This window comes from Mirounga angustirostris, unplaced genomic scaffold (genome assembly GCF_029215605.1).
Source record: "Mirounga angustirostris isolate CCGP_5_RB_7025 unplaced genomic scaffold, mMirAng1.0.hap1 SCAF_7, whole genome shotgun sequence".
NCBI classification, from domain to species: domain Eukaryota; kingdom Metazoa; phylum Chordata; class Mammalia; order Carnivora; family Phocidae; genus Mirounga; species Mirounga angustirostris.
In genome coordinates this window covers 54094789-54112515 of record NW_026991715.1, presented here as the reverse complement: position 1 = coordinate 54112515, position 17727 = coordinate 54094789, and positions in this window count along the sequence as shown.

The window sequence follows — 17727 nt, the reverse complement described above, 5'->3', positions numbered from 1 at the left end:
ACTGAAACAGTTGCTTAGTCATGGCAGAGGGGCTTGGTCGGGCAGAGGGGGCGTGGTGAAACAGAATTTCTACCTCTGGAATCCATCAATTCCAGATAGATTAAGGACTTCCATCTGAAAGGTCAAACTTCAAAACTATTAGAAAAAAAGTCAGAAATATATCTTTCTGACCTTGAGATATAAAACCTTTCTCAAACAAGACATAAAAAGCAGTAACAAAGAAAAGAGTAATAGACTTGGCTACATTAAACTTAAGAGCTTCTTTTCATCAAAAGAAACATTAAAAAGTGAAAAGACAGGCCACAAACTAGAAGAGGGTATTTTCAACACATATCATGAGGCAACAATTAGTATTCAGAATATGTTTTTAATTTCTTCAAATCAATAAAAAAAATCCAATAAAAAAATGGACAAAGAGCACAAATAGGAATTTCACAAAAGAGAAAACACAAATGGACATATGACTGGACATATGAAAAACACTCTAATAACTAAAGAAAGGCAGATTAAAACCATTTTATATAAAAGCATTTTATACCTACTGGATTAGCAAAAAGTATGAAGTTTAACAACTTTCAGGGTTAGAAGTATAAATGTATGAGAGCTCTCATACACTGATAGTGGAAGAGTAGATGGATGTAAACATTTTGAAAAACATTTTGGTGTTATCTTATACATCAGCATTAAATTTCCTAGTAGTCATGTTTAAAGGGTAAAAAGAAACAGGGGGACCTGGATGGCTCAGTCGGTAGAACATGTAACTCTTGATCTCAAGGTTCTAAATTCAAGCCCCATGTTGGGCATAGAGCCTACTTTTATTTTATTTTTTTGAAGATTCTATTTATTTGAGAGAGAGAGAGCCAGAGACGGAGCACAAATAGGGGTAGCAGCAGAGGGAGAGCAAGAAGCAGGCTCCCCACTGAGCAGGGAACGGGATGCAGGGCTTGATCCCAGGACCCTGGGATCACGACCTAAGCTGAAGTCAGATGCTTAACCAACTGAGCAACCCAGGCACCCAGAACCTACTTTAAAAAAAAAAAAAAAAGGTAAAAAGAAACAAATGAAATTAATTTTAATAACATTGTATTTTACTCACTATATCCAAAATGTTATCATTTCAACATGGAATCACTATAAAAAGAATTATTAATGAGATATCTTATACTCTTTTTTCATAATGAAGGAGATCAAAATATACCACTCTAGGGGCACCTGGCTGGCTTAGTCAGTGAAGCATGCAACCCTTGACCTTGGGCTTATGAGTTCGAGCCCCACATTGGGTGTAGAGATTACTTTAAAAATTTTTTTAAATCTTAAAAGAATATATAAACCACTCTAAAACATGCCACTTGGGCATAAGAGTTATTTTTGAGCTAAAGACAAGTCAGAAACAGTAGACTAAGAGAGAGCTCTCTTCCCTCCCCTTTTCTGCTTAAAAGTAGGGCATAAATCTCCCTCTGTAAAGGTTACATAAATTTCTATTTGTAAAGCAGCCTACCTCCCCATGTCCTGCACCACAAAAAGGAGAGCCATTCTTATCTCAGGAGACAACTTGAGACTGCTTAACAAATATGATCTCAACAACGCTTTTCTAGGATGTATTTTCTAGTCATCATCCCACAATTTAACACCCCTCATAGTCCAAACTCCTTTTGCCTTGGTCTAGTCATTTCACCATAATTTATACCCCTTTGTTACAAAGTTATACAAGCCCCTGGGTCTAACCATCACTTTGGGCTTTTGCTTCTTTCCTATGAAATGCCCATGCATCTAAAAAATATTAACATCAAAAAATCTGTATGTCTTTTCTCTTTTTAATCTGTCTTTTGTGAATTTAATTCACACCATAAGAGGTAGAAGAAAAGTATTTTTCCTCCCTATAATAAGTCTTCAAAATCCATTATGTATTGTACACACAGCATATTTCAATCCAGAAGCTAAACTTGGAAATACTTGATCTCTATTTATATTTCATAAAGTTAATAGTTGAAAAAGGAGATTCACAGACCAAAATTGTTCCAATCATATTACAAAGTTATCAAGAACTGCATCGATTTTCAGTGTTTACATTAAAATTAAATTGAATATTTTAGTTCCTCATTCATGCTAGCTGCATTTCAAGTGCACAGTAGCTATGTGAGGATACAGTATTGAACAACCATAGTCTTATAAAACAGAACATTCATACACCCTTTGACTCAGTAAGCCCACTCCTAAATAAATCCCCTACAGTAGTGGTTCTCAAACTGCAAGCATCAGAATACTTCAAGGGCTGGTCAAAACACAGATTTCTGGGGCCCATCCCAGAGTTTCTGATTCAATAGGTCTGGGATGAAGTTCAAGAATTTGCATTTCTAGCCATTTCCCAAGTGATAACTGACACCACCCTGTGTGATATACATGGAAAGTCCTCTGCAACTCTATCTTAGCAAAAACTAGAAACAACCTACATATCCATCAACAGAAGAATGGATTTCTGTAAAGTATGTATAAGCCCATAATAGAATACTATACAAAACTGAAAATGATGTGTTGTGTAATGAAACAATAAGGATCAAATTATATACATTTATAGAAACAGAATGCTGATCTTTTTAATAAAGCAATTCCCAGAAGACTATAGACAGCATAATGCTGTTTTTATAAAACTCAAAAACAAACAATATATTATTAGGACATAATAAAACCATTCTTATTTTAAAAGCAAAGAAATGAAAAGCAAAATTTGAGATAGTGGTTACCTCAGGAGCTAGAAAGGAAGCATAAGAGTTAGAGGATATTCACAGGTGTTCATATTATTATGCCTTATAAATTAAGTTAAATACATGTCCTATTAGACCATTTTCATATATATTAAAAACATTATAAAGAAAATAAAAGATAAAAATTTAAATAACGCTGTATAGCACATAATCCCAAAAATGTTAAAAATACATGGATTTATAGATGCAAGGGAAAAAATGTCAGAATATTAATAATGGTTATTTCTGGGTTGTAGAGTTTGGATATGATTTTTCTTTTTGTATAATTACATGTTCTCTACAATAAATATGCAACGCTTTATAATTAAACAAGTTTGTTTCTTTTTATCTTCAACCCATATGGGATTCAACTTGCTGTACTCAGTTATTCTCCAAACCCTCTGTTCATTTCTGTACCACCACAGTACAGACCTTAAGAAGGACCTATTTCTGTTTGCCACAATAAATATCTCAGACCTCTTTACATGTTCTTATTAATAATAGTAGCAATGATAGCTGACATGGATTAAGCACCTACCATGTGCTCTTATGTTCTATGTATTAAGTAAATAATTTTGGTTAAGCTTACAAAAACCCAAGACCTAGGTGCCATTGGTTTTCTCATTTTACAAATGTACAAAAGGAGATAAAGTGCTTACTTAAGTAACTTGGATAAATTGCCCAAGTCCACATAGCTTAGAAGGTGGTTTTCCATCAATATCAGCAAAAAGGAAAGCAAAAGTTTGCATTTCATAACTAAGTTCTGTTTTAGGGTTCATTTTCTCAGAAATAAGTTGGTGAGATTATTCTACATGTCAACAAAAAGTGGGGAGAGGACTCATGGAAAGTGTATTAGATTTCCTGATCTAATAAATTTGAGAAAGCAATTGTAATTACTGCTGATGACAGAACTTCCTGGCCAAAATCACTGTCTCAATGAGCAGAGCTTGGCTATTCTCAGTCTAATCAAGACAAGCAGAAACCTGGATGACATCAGCAGTGGTCAGAGACAAAAGAGCCCTCAGCCTCATGAGGCCTTGGGACTCCTGCCATTGGGCTCACCTTCCAAAGAAAAGAGCTTAAAATGCATTTGCCATGGTATTGAGTGCTAGAGAAAGTCTCAGGGACTATTTCCCTCAGTCTCCATGTCATGTGTATTTCATCTTTCATGCCGAGATAATCAATCATCATACTTGCCAAATACAATGGAAAATAGATGCTATTGATTTCTCTTGACAACATCATGCTGGGACACTGAGACCATATCAGTCCACAAACATTGCTTTTGACCAAAAGTATCCTGAGTCATCACCAAACAGCTTATTTAATTTTATTCTAATAAAATCCCCAAAACATCACCTCCTCTACCAAACCCACTATGAAGGCCTCTTGGGAGCTTTCTATTTCTGTCTTCTTTTCTTGGTTTCCACCTTCCTCATACCTCAATGATAATTTAGAATCTTTAAAAGCCCCAAATTCTGTCCTAAATAGACAAAAAATATCTATTCAGTTTCATTTTAAGAAAGTAAGCACCTTACTGGAAAACCCAAGATCTTAAATTCATGATGGCAGCAAAAGGTGGGTATATTAGTAGAAGCCAGACTGGGCAGCCCAAACTTGGGTCTGACCAGGCCCAAAGTGACCATGGAAGCTGACAGCTTGGGCCAGCTTCCAGGAAGGATGGAGCCACACTTCAGTCCAGCAGCTGAGGACAGAGGATAGCCTACACAGAGAAAACAACACCCAATGGGTCCAATGTTATCACAAGGGTCATTAAAGTGGAAGATGAGGAGCACCTGGGTGATGCAGTCGGTTAAACAACCAACTCTTGGTTTCAGCTCAGGTCACGATTTCAGGGTCATGAGATTGAGCCCAGGTCAGGCTCTGTGCTCAGCCTGGAGTCTGCTTGGAATTCTCTCTCCCTCTCCCTCTGCCCCTCCCCCTACTCACTCTCTCTCTCTCTCAAATAAATAAATCTTGAAAAAAAATGGAAGGTAAAATTGGAAGAGGGAACACAAGAGATGGCAGCATGATATTGGCCTTACAGATGGAGGAAAGGAGCTACAAGTCAAGGAAAGTGAGCAGTCTCTAGAAGCTGAAAGGGTAAAAAAAATGGATTTTCTGAATTGAGCATTAGACTCTCCCTACAAACATTATCCACACTCTCTTGTGAGTCATGTACATAGACCCTTATAATAAGCATTTCCCACAATCCCATTTCCTGTTCTTTTCTTTGTTTCTCTACTTCTCCAAATAAAGCAGAGCAAAAAGGTCTTGGTCTAGCTGTTGGTACACATTAAGCCTGTCCCTCAGGGACCAAGAGAAGCACAACATATCCTTGGCCATGTGCTTAACTCTAAAATGCTACATTTCCTCAGGTACCTTATTCCTCTGTCTTTGAAGAACCATTTGCAAGTATTTTCCCTTACAACAAATCAATTGAATTTCTATTATGTTCTGGACATTGTGCCACCTCTGGGCATGCAATTATGAGCAAAGTAGACATTGTTCTTGCCCTTGGGAAGCTATTGAAAGAAATAGTAAATTATCACATAAAAAAGATAAAATACTTAGGCACTGTTTTAAGTACTTAACACACACTAACATTTTAACTTCTCAACAATCCTGGAGGTTATTATGTTCTATTTAAAGATGAGAAAAATGAAGTTCACAAGGGTTAACCATCTTGGCCAAGATTATCCATCTAAGTAGAAATGCAGTTAGGATTCAAACCCAGGCCATCAGTATCTAGATTTTGTGTTCTCAGCCTTTTCAATGTATTACCTCTTCATGATTCTAAGAAGATAGTTCCAGCTGGAACACACACAGGGGACAGCCTCTTGCATAAAGTTCAGGAAAGAAAAAGGAAAAAAAAAAAACCCAAAGACTTGAACAATAAACAGAAGTGGTAAATTTCTTCGCATTTTCTCCTTTACTCAAATTTTGTGGGGGCGCCTGGGTGGCTCAGTTGGTTAAGCAACTGCCTTCGGCTCAGGTCATGATCCTGGAGTCCCAGGATCGAGTCCCGCATCGGGCTCCTTGCTCAGCAGGGAGTCTGCTTCTCCCTCTCCCGCTCCCCCCTCTTGTGCTCTGTCTCTAAAATAAATAAATAAAATCTTTTAAAAAAATTTGTGAAAAATACTAATAAAGTTAGAAACGAAAATCTTTTAAAAAGAAAGAAAGAAAACTTCAGCACCCAGGACAGTGCTCATGCAACAATTTTGTTGGTTGAATGCATGCTCCCTTCTCCCCACACAAGAAAAACTGCCAGTCTTCCAGAATAGATTCCGAATCCTATACCTACACTGGATCAAAACAAGCTAGTAAAACTTTTGGTGTAGTTAGCATTAAACACCTTCTTTGTTTTAATTTGAGGCACCCTATTTGAGAGTCTACTTCCAGATGCCTAACTGATCCTTTTGGCTAATCTGCCAGTTGTTCAGATGCAATAAGGAAGCTCCTCTGTTATTTCCCACAACGTCTGGAAACAAATCCTACAGAGACCTGTCACAAACACACAGAGCCTAGGAAATTACGCAGACTTTCCTTTATCCCTTGTCATAGCTAACCTGTATTGAATACTTGTGTTCAGGTACTGTTCATACATTTGGCTCCTTTAGTCCTCCTTGGGTCAACAAGACAGATCAAATGGGAAAAAACTGCCTTCATGGTTACGAAGAGTCATGATCTGAACAGGTAATCCATGGCTATATGAGACAACCTCATTTTAGAGGATTATGTCCAGTTCTTGGTGCCACATTTTAAGAAAGTCTCCACCTGTACTAAGAACACATCTCAGTAAAAGTAACACTATATCCTAGCTAAAAGAACAGACAGGCTAAATTAGAGCCACATTAGCAGCCCACTGACATTGATATTTAAACAGAATCTTTACCTGCCTTAATTTTATCTGATTATGCTTACTTCTACCTCCTCTATCTCTGCAAAAGAAGAGTTCAAAAACATTCAAGACAAAACACCCACCCCCGTTGTATTTATGAAATATGGTCTGTCTTCACTGAGACTGCAATGGAGGAGAAATTACTTTTCCCTTTTCCTGAGGGACATCATTAGCATAGTGATAATTAACAAAAGGCAGCAGCCAGAGTTTGGTAAATTATTAATGGTTTCAATCATCCAGAGAGCAGAGAGGGCATGTGTGCAGTTGCCCTTGGTGACAGCGTGAGAGTGCTCTGGGGAAACAAGGATAATGGACAGAAAACCAGAGCCGGCGTGGGTGTAGCCTGCGTGCACACACAGGTTCAGACTTTCTCATCCAAATGGAACAGGTTTTCATGCAGAAGTATTCATAGATCAAAACTGAGAGCAAGTCCCTCTGGCATATGGCAAATATTATCAGATTCTCCTTATACCATGGCTAAACAGAAATTAGGTCTGGTCCCAAGGAGCTGTGGAAAAGTTGAGGGGGAGAAGGTAGTGGGTCTTTTATAGCAACCAGAGTTTGGGGGTGAGAGGGTAAAATTGAGAACTCAGGAGATCAATGACAAAAGTGTAGCTGGAGAGTATATGCCAAAATAGGTTACTAGAACCAAAGTGTTGGAAACAAATGTCAGAAGCTAAGATACACAGACAAAAGGAATCATAGGCAACCTGAAAAAAAGAGTGATGATGCTCTTCACAAATTTCCAGGGAAGGGAAATTCAAAGCCACTGTAGGAATCTTTCTCTTTCCATAAGTTTACTTGTATGGGCCCCACTAAAACAGAGTCTTCTTGTTACCTAAGATCATAAGCTCCATGAGGGTGGCAATTTTGACTGTTTTCTTCTCTGATGTATCCCTAGAGCCTAGCACAGTGCCAGACACAGAGTAAGTACTCAAAAATATTTGTTGAGTGATGAATAAAGGGATGAATAAGTGGATACAGCTATCTTACCATGTTAGGTATTGGATGAAAAAGAAGTATTGAGGCCATTTCTTTCATCTTGGGTCTCTGTGCCTTTCACAGAACTTCCAACAACACTATGTTGGGACTGAGCATCTGGGGGTTCACAACTTTGGTGGTCCATAGGAGCCACTGTGAGGAGGCCCAGGGAAGAATTTGCCATTTTTAGTGGAAAACAAGTGGCAGTTACTAATTATGATGACTATGCACTTTGGATCTGGATTTGCTGTATCTTTTGCTTGACACTAAATGCTTGAGAAATAAAGATGTTTTAATTAATCCATTGAATAGATGTGAAAAGGAACATTGTAAGAGGTACAATCTCTTTGAAAAATGGATCAAACTCTTGAATTCAACATACTCAATATGTTTGTAAATAAACTTATGGCATAAAAAAAAAGAAGTACTGATAAACATTTTTCAAAAAAACCACATCAACTATTACTTTGAGTAACAAAGAATTTACTGAACAATTCATTGGAGATCAGAAAGAGAGTAGAAAAACACACATTGGATTTATAAATGTGAATTTGGTTGATGGTCATGATAAAAAGTAGTTTTAATAGAGGGTTAAGAACATAAGTCAAACTGGGGATGCCTGGGTGACTCAGTTAGTTAAGTGTCTGCCTTCGGCTCAGGTCATGATCCCAGGGTCCTGGGATCCAGGCAGCATCAGGCTCCCTGCTCAGCGGGGAGTCTGCTTCTCCCTCTCCCTCTCCCTCTGTGTGCCCTCTCTCTCTCAAATAAACAAATCTATTTTTTTAAAAAAAAAAGAATGAATGGGGATGTATACTTTCACGATAACTGGTACCTTAAGTTCATACCATGAAGTAATCCCACAAGGACAGAGAAAATATAAAAAGAAAAAACTTAAACAATATAGCCAGCCTCAAAAAGGAAGCTAAATGTCCCAATGGGCCAAAATGCAATGTCATGAACAGACCCGAGGCTGAGAAGTTGCTCGACTCAGGGTTCAGAAGCTGGCAGTGGCAGCTACAAATTTGGCTCCTATGCGGTAAAAGGACTAAAACTGCTCCAAAACAGGGGTTGAAGTGAAACAAGCTAAATTGTTTGAAAACAAGCTAAATTTGTTTTAATTGCTGCAGATGACTGCCTGGGTCTATAGCTTATTGGAAGTCATAAGCCCAGGGAAGGAGGACAGCTCTATGGCCTTGGAAACAGCAACTAAACACCCCACTGGCTGAATCCCTGAGTTGTTGCTTGGAAAAGAGCTAGCAGGAAAATTGCCCAACCATCTGACTATCTCTGATCACCACAGGCCAGGAGACCCAAACCAACACTGCAAGGCTCTGGAGCAGAAGCCCAAGGCACTTAGGAGAGGCAACACAAAAGATTACTCAAGTGCTACTTTGATTTTTAAATTTAGCCTTTAATTAATCAAAACTACAAATTCAAAAACTTAGCCCTTCTTTGTCCTATTCTTAGATCTTTTTATATCCTTCCTACCTAGATTTAAAGTAAGCCCAACTGGGAGTGCCTGGGTGATACAGCCAGTTAAGCACCCAGCTCTAGGTTTTGGCTCAGGTGGTGATCTCAGGGTCATGAGATTGAGCTCGTCCCCCCAACACCACTCCCCACCATCAGGGACACTCAGTACAGAGTCTGCATAAGATTCTGAGATTCTCTCTCCCTCTGCCCCTCCCGCTTGTGCACTCTCTCCCTAAAATAAATAAATAATCTTTAATTAATTAATTAAGTCCAACTAGAATCTTTCATGTCTCATCTTTCTCCAGTCATAGTTTTGAGGTCTTTCAAAAATCAAGAAACTGAGTTAGTAATCAAAATTTCCCACTGACAAAAAAGTTGACCAAACCTCCACAGATAATTCTTCTTTACAAACTGCTTCAAAGGACCAGGAAAGCAGAGGGGAAACAAATTATTTAATGTATTTTTTGAGGCTATTTAGCCTACTACCAAAATCAGATGACAAGAAAATAAAATTACAAACCAGTCTTTTTTAGAAATACAGACATAAAGGTTTTAGTTTATATATTAACAAATCAAAGTTAAAATGTATTATAAAATATGTCATAACTAAGTAGAGCTAATCCCATAATAGGGAAAACACCATTAGAAAATCTGTCAATAAATTTACCATGTCAAGCAGACAAGGTGAAAGACCAAGCAGCACAGTAAGAAAGTAGTATTCAGGATATATATGAAGAACTTCTACAAATTGGTTAGAAAAAGACAAATAGCCCAACTGAAAAATAGGCAAAGTACATGAAGAGACAATTCACAAAAGAGAAGATATAAATAAATATAAAAATATGCTCATCCTAAGTAGTCAAAGGTATGCAAATTCAAATAACAATGAGATATCATTGGCAAAAATGGTATCTGATTGGCCAAAAAAAATTTTTTTAAGGTTTTGTTTTTTGTTTTTTTTTTAAGTAATCTCTACACCCAACGTGAGGCTCAAACTCACACCCCCGAGATCAAGAGTCGCATGCTCATCTAACTGAGCCAGCCAGGTGCACCGGGTTGGCAAAAATTTTAAAGATAACCATTCCAAGCATGGGTGAGGTTGTGAAGTACACCACTGGTAGGAACATAAACAGGTACAGCCATTTTAGAGAGCAATCTGGCATTATCTAGTAAAGCTGAAAATAAGCATATTGTACAACCTACCCAGCAATTCCACTACTGGACCCTAGGTAAACCTACCCAGCAATTCCATTACTAGAACCTAGGTAAACCTATACAAAGCAAGATGGAGAGACAGAGAAACATGTGGGTAAGGAAGTAAGAGAGAGACTGAGAGAGGAAATGACTCCTACTGGCTTTGGGCATCCACTACCTTACTACACACCTATATTTCCAGTCTTCTGATCATCTTATAATAAATTCCCCCTCTAGACATAAATTCATTAGGATTGGCTTATATATATTTTTTGCCACCAAATGACATCTCCTAGATAACTTGAGTCAAAAAGGAAATCGGCTGCCTGGGTGGCTCAGTTGGTTAAGCGACTGCCTTCAGCTCAGGTCATGATCCTGGAGTCCCTGGATCGAGTCCCGCATGGGGCTCCCTGCTCGGCAGGGAGCCTGCTTCTGCCTCTGACCCTCCCCCCCTCTCATGTGCTCTCTCTCTCTCATTCTCTCTGTCTCAAATAAATAAATAAAATCTTTAAAAAAAAAGGAAATCAAATTTTAAAATAGAGTAAAAGGAGATTGAAAGATAAATAAAACATAATCAAGGAGGGTTTACTTCCACCCAAACACTTTTCAAGGCAATCTCCCAAACGAAGACAGCTTGTCCTAAGAGGGATTCTGTTGGATAGAATGTCCTACAACTTACCAAATACAGATTGATTGCTTCACTGAATTTTCATTTGGTCACCAAAGGAATAGACAAGTCACTTTACCATTAAGGCTCCCATCTTTTCATTTCTAAAATGAGATTTAATTAAATGACCTCAAAGTTTCCTTTCAATTCTGAAATTCTGTGACCAAGCCCAAGATTAAGACCATGTATAAAGTAGGTTTGTAAGCTATACAGTGAGAATCACAACAAACTCCTAATAAACCCACAAAACCCAACTGCTCTGGAACCTTGAGGCTGACACTATAAATCATGAAAGACAACGAATGGAATGTATAAAGTAGAAGCTCAGCTGAGACATGGGAGCTCAATCCATCAGAAGTGTGGTTTTAAGACTTTAGAGCCTTAAAATATTTGCTAGTATAAAGTTCCCGAGTTAAGGGGTACCTGGGTGGCTCTGTCGGCTAAGCATTGGACTCTTGATTTTGGCTCAGGTCATGATCTAAGGTCATGAGATGCAGCCCAGCCTCAGGCTCTGCACTCAACAGGGAGTCTGCTTGGGATTCTCTCTCTCCTTCTCCCTCGGCCCCTCCCACCACTCCCATACTCTTGCACTCTCTAAAAAATAAAAATAAATTTAAAAAGTTCTCAAGTTAAGAATGTTCTCCAGTTACATGTTTACAGAGGTTTTCAGTCTTTATGAAGCCTGCTTATGTGTGCCTCCTTAGAGAGCCCCAGCTGGGTCCTAACCACCAATAAAAATTGGGAAATGAGAATACAAAAGGAAACAAATCACTGTGTGGGGAAGCAACTAATGTATATAAATTATATACATGTAATTTATAATATGTAATTATACTTATATCTTATAATTATATATTATAATGGTTAAAATATATTTAAAATGTACAAATAATTTTTAAACTATATTTATAATTTATAATTATAATTATATTAATTATATATGCTATGTTACATATGTATTATATCTAATTATATATTTACATATATAAATTTAATAATTATATAGTTATATAAAAATATGTAGCTATATATAACTTATGTACTTATTTGATATCAGTATACATTTATAATTTAAATAGAACTATAATATATAAATGTAATATATATATATAATATGTATGTATATAATTTTAAAGCAATTTATCTTCAAATTCCAAATGCTTAGGGCTCATCAGAAGATTATTTAGTGTTTAAGAAATCCAAACTTAAAAAAAATTGAGGTGATTTTAGATTTATTCTTTCTTGGTAAGGCCTGCAGTTCAAGTAAAGCCAAAATCAGTTTGGGCTGGAGCATATTTGCTTTATTTCACGGTTGCTCAAACACAGAATATTAGATGTAATCAAATAATATAGAATGAAGCCTTGAAATATTTGAACTGGAAAGGGACTCTTCGATGTGTGCATGTCTGAGGTCCTGCACAATTCCATGACTTGCTTAAGGTTACACAGCTAATAAGTGGCAGAACCATGACCGGAAACCAGGCTTCCTGCTTCCATTGCAGTGCTACCCTGGGCTTACCTCCCTCTGCTAAAGCCACATCTGCACTGGAATCTAGAACAACCTAGAGAAGCTCCAGGTCCCTTATATATTCACACCCTCACTCTCCTCCCCTGTAAGCATCCATGCCTGTTCCCTTACTCTGATGTATACCATCCTCCCAGCCTAGCACACTCCTCTTTTCGTAAATCTCCCCAAGTCCAACAGTTTCCACACCTCTAGATTTTCCAAACCAGTCAAAATTCCCCCAAAGTTCTGACATCCCAAAACAGAAATGCCCAATTTTATTTTGCTAATAGAAACATTAGGAAAACAACTGCCATCTATTTCCACTAACATTTCATAAAAGTTACTTTAACACTGAAAACATAAGGTGTATACACCTGAAAGAAATGAAATTTATTACATATAAAGTGTACCTCAACAGAGGTATATAGGTATGCTCTTAAAATGTAGGTATGCTGAACTGGGAATTAAAACAATTAGAGGGGCGCCTGGGTGGCTCAGTTGGTTAAGCATCTGACTTCGGCTCAGGACGTGATCCTGGGGTCCTAGGATCGAGCTCCACATTGGGCTCCCTGTCCTTCTGCCCCTCCCTGCCACTCATGCTCTCGCTCGCTCTCTCTCTGATAAACAAAATCTTTAAAAAAATTAGAAACTGAATATATTTAGCTTTGATCTCCCTGCCCCCATGCCATTTTGCCATAGATGAGGGAAAACACCATCACACACAAGAAGAGTTTGGGAAAACTACTGCTTCAGACTCTTCCTGGACAATGCCTCCTGCATCCTTCCTGTCCATCCACGCTACCCATATCCATTCAGGCTTTCATCACTTCTTTTCTGGACAACTGCAGTATATTCCTGCCTACTCTTTCTGTGCCATGTCCTCCTCTCTGGTCCCTCCTTTCGTGTGGTATCAGAATGAGCTTCCTAAAGCACAGCCCTGATCATGCCCTACAGCTGTCAGGAATAAAGCCTTGGCCGCTTCACCCACAATCATACCCACCCTTATCTCCTTGTTCACCATTTTGTACCCCATGTTCTCAGCACTCAGGCTATTTCTAACTGCATTCTTTTCCTTACACACTTTTTTTAAATTTTATTTTTAAGTAATCTCTACACCCAACATGGGGCTCTAACTCATAACCCCGAGAATAAGAGTTGCATGCTCCACTGACTAGCCAGCCAGGTGTCCCTTCTTGCACACTTCCATTCACACTATTTCCCACATCTTAAACAAAATTTCCCCAATCTTCACATTTTGAAATATTACACATTCTTCAAAAAATACTCAAATGCCACTTATGTTTACAAGCCTTGATAATTCACCTCTATATCCTCTAAATTCATCTTCCTCTCTGTCTAGTACCTAACATATCATGTCTTATGATGAATTTGTCATATTATAGTAGAGGTTAGGCTATCATCAGTTTCTATACTGTCTATATATAATTATTAAATAGAAAATTTCTTCTCAACAGATCAGTTTATATCCTACTTCCCTTGGAAAACAGAAGCCATGAAATAACTACTCCCAACTTCTGCCAACAGACATATTAAAATCCCCTACATCTTCACATGTCATGTGCTCTCCTTCCTTCCCAAAGCTATCTTTTTCCTGGCTCTGAATCCCATCCTCCCATTCCTGACAAGAGCTTCACTTCAACAATTACCTCCTCTTTCTTCCAAATGTTTAACCTCTTCCTTGTTGCTCTTCTTCTTCTCAGTAGTTCAGGGAACACCAGTTAGAAATATTTGCATAGGGATGCCTGGGTGATTCAGTCGGTTAAGCATCTGCCTTCAGCTCAGGAGCCCCACCACATTGGGCTCCTTGCTCAGTAGGGAGTCTGATTCTCCCTCTCCCTCTGCCTGCTGCTCCCTCCGCTTGTTCTCTGTGTCAAATAAATAAAATATTTAAAAAAAAAAAAAGAAATATTTGCATAAACTATTCTTAAACCAAAACTGTTGTGCTGATAGACTCTCTAGACTGGAGACCCTGAACAGAGCACCTACATCTACAAAGGCAAAGGAAACAAGTTATAAACACACATTAGCCAGGCAAGAGAGAATTATATTTAGACACCCACCCATCAGTGAAATAAAGAACACTGAAAGCTGATGCCAGAACCACCACCCTCCTTACTCTCAGCCTTGCTTTCCCTTGAGATATTGCTGATCTACGAACATCTGTAAGTTCCACCTGGTCAAGGCAAAAGTGTACACCTGAGGGGCCCAAAGACTTATTTCCTGGGAAAGCCACTTGGACCTCATCTGGTATTCATTTTCTAAGAGTCCACAGCCTTAACATGTCAACATAAATTCATAGAATTCATAGATAAATTCATAAAGTTTATTATGGCTTATAATTTTTGCTTATTATCTATTCTCACCAAAAGACTATAAATCACTTGATTGTAAACTCAAGAACAAGGATTATGTCTCTCTTCTTTATCATTATGTTCTCAATACCCAACACATGGAAGGCACTCAAAAAAGTGTAGCATGAATGGGACTATACCAAAAACAAGCTCAATATTGCAGTGGTTCTAGGGTAGGAAGCTTCGCAGAACAATCTGAGGATCTTATTTAAACTACACAATCCTAAATAGTCTCCCCTGTCAAAGAAAAACCAGAATTGGTCATTATAGCCATAGAAATAGATTTTGTTCAAGACTACTTCAATAGGGGAAAAGAGACTTCAGTACAGAACAGGGCTCAGTTCCTAATATAGCATGGGCAAGTAAGAATTTATAGCCAAGAAGTGGATGGGAAATTACTAATGGGAAACATCAGAGGTCAGGGAAATTCAAGATAAACCAGCCTAACAGGATCTTTGCTAAAGACAGGTCAAAGTGCCCAGACATCACCTGGGGGATGGTGGAAGATGAGAAGGATGTGGGACTCTTGATAAATTGATTTATCAGGATTCTTGCTGAAACTGGATTTTATAAGGGAGTGCATAGATAGGCTCAGAAGGAGGTTCAAGAACCTGACTCAAGTCTGGTCAAGAAAGAATCTTTGTCAATAACCAGAATCCGATGTACTATTATCAGGTTTGGGAAGGGTGTGTGGGTACCTAGGTATAGCATGTGTCCCTCACAGGCCTCCAGATTCTAGCAAAGAGTGAGGGGTGAAACATCAGCAATTACTGTAGGAAGGGCAGTGGTTATGTGTAGTTGAGAAAAGTCCTCTAGTAACTTTCACCTATCACCTCTAGACCATGGGAGAACTACTGTTCTAGAAACACCATTCCTATGCCTGTAACGTTCTTCAGATCTTTAGATGTAGATACTTGCCAACTCTCAGACCCCTGATCCTTCAAGCCAATCTCAGAAGATCTCTGGGGCTCATACATGGTGACTGCACATGGATAACTACTTCTCTTATTAAAATTTTAAAAATATTTAACATTCTTATCCTCTACCACAGAGACCTTCAGTCATTAAACATAGTAAGGCATTCTATTTGAACAGGAGGTCTAGGGGCAACTGGGTGGCTCAGTGTGTTGAGCATCTGCTTTTGGCTCAGGTCGTGGTCCCAGGGACCTGGAATCGAGCCCTGCATCAGGCTCCTTGCTCAGCAGGGAGCCTGCTTCTCCTTCTCCTGCTCCCTCTGTGCTGTCTCTCTCTCTGTGTCTCAAATAAATAAAATCTTTAAGAAAAAAAAATGAAGAGGTCTAGTACTGACAAAATGAGTAGGCAAGGTTACGTCTACCAAGCCACTTCAGATTAAATGTTGCCATCGTTAGTATAGAATGTCGTTACCACCATGAACTTAAAACCTGGATCCCCAGACCAAACTTTTGGAAAAAGCCTTTCATAACCAGCCCACAGATTCCTCATTACCAATTACCCCTAAGTCCATATCCTTTAGTCAAATGAAACAAGAAAGAATGGGGTGACATAGAAGTAGGGGTGACAGAGTTAAAGGGGTCAGAGTAGAATTCTTATTCCTGTCTTTGAACCACGAAGTCCTCCAGCATCTCTTCCTTTTGGGGAAACATTCCAGGCTGCGATAGGAAGCTCTTCTCAGTGTTCTCCTCCAGGGTCCTGCCTGTGCAGTAATCAATGATTAAAGCAATTTCCTGATCTTATTTATTTAGGACTGACACGAATGAGAACAGTTAAGGGGCTCAAGATCAGGATTTTAACTTAAATACTTTCTGGAAAAGTAGCAGACAATGAAACCATTAATGACCTCCTCGCAGTTTTTCAGGATTAAAATGTAACACATTTCAATCACAACTAAGCCTGTCAAAGAGGAATTCAAATAGAAATGTGACTCCCAAAAATACATCGGCCACCCAAGTGAGCTAATTTCTATTAAAGAAAGAAGTGCTTTCTGGGGAATTTGGGAGTCCAAACAACCTGTTCAATTGCCCAGAGTGTTATGGAAGCAAAAGGCAAATAAATCTTGGGAGTCAGAGGGATTAGAGCTGAAATCAGGATTTAGGATTATGTGACCTGACCAAGATGATTTCCATCATCTCTCCTGACCTCTGTTTCCTTCTCCAAAAAATGGCAATAGTATCTATCTTGGAAGATTATTAAGGGAATGAGCCATGCTAATAGTAACAATGAAAATACTGCAAATAGCAATTATGTATGAGCATATTTTCTATCAGCATACTCTATCTCCCCAGGAAGCAGGGGAGGGATTTTCTTTCTTAATACTAATATTATGCAGGTGCCTCTTGAGTTTGCACTGGGAAACCATAAGCCCCTGTTTGTCTCCTGATGCTTCTTCTTACATGTTATTTACTCTGGTTTAAGCCCTTAGAAATGTGACCTCGGGTAAACACTCAGAAACATTTAAAGGCTACTAACCTTTAAGATTTTTATATTTCTTGAGTTGAATCTACCACCTATCAATTTTCATTTGTTCCCCTCGAGATAAAATCTTAAAAATATATAATCTTGGGAAAATTATTTATTTGACAGAGAGGGAGAGAACACAAGTAGGAGGAGAGGCAGAGGGAGAGGGAGAAGCAAGCTCCCCGCTGAGCAGGGAGTCTGCTATGGGACTCAATCCCAGGACCCTGGGATCATGACCTGAGCTGAAGGCAGACACTGAACAGACGGAGCCACCCAGTTGCCCCATACAAGATTGTATATTAAGTAGTGGGAATAAGTGGGTCTCCCACCCTTAAAACACCTAATACAGCTATTTCCCATCCTTTGGACAAACAACAAGCCCCCAAAGAATCCATTTCTTATCAATGAATATTTTCTAATAAAGGAGTAGCCAAAACAAAAATCCCAATTTTTCAAAC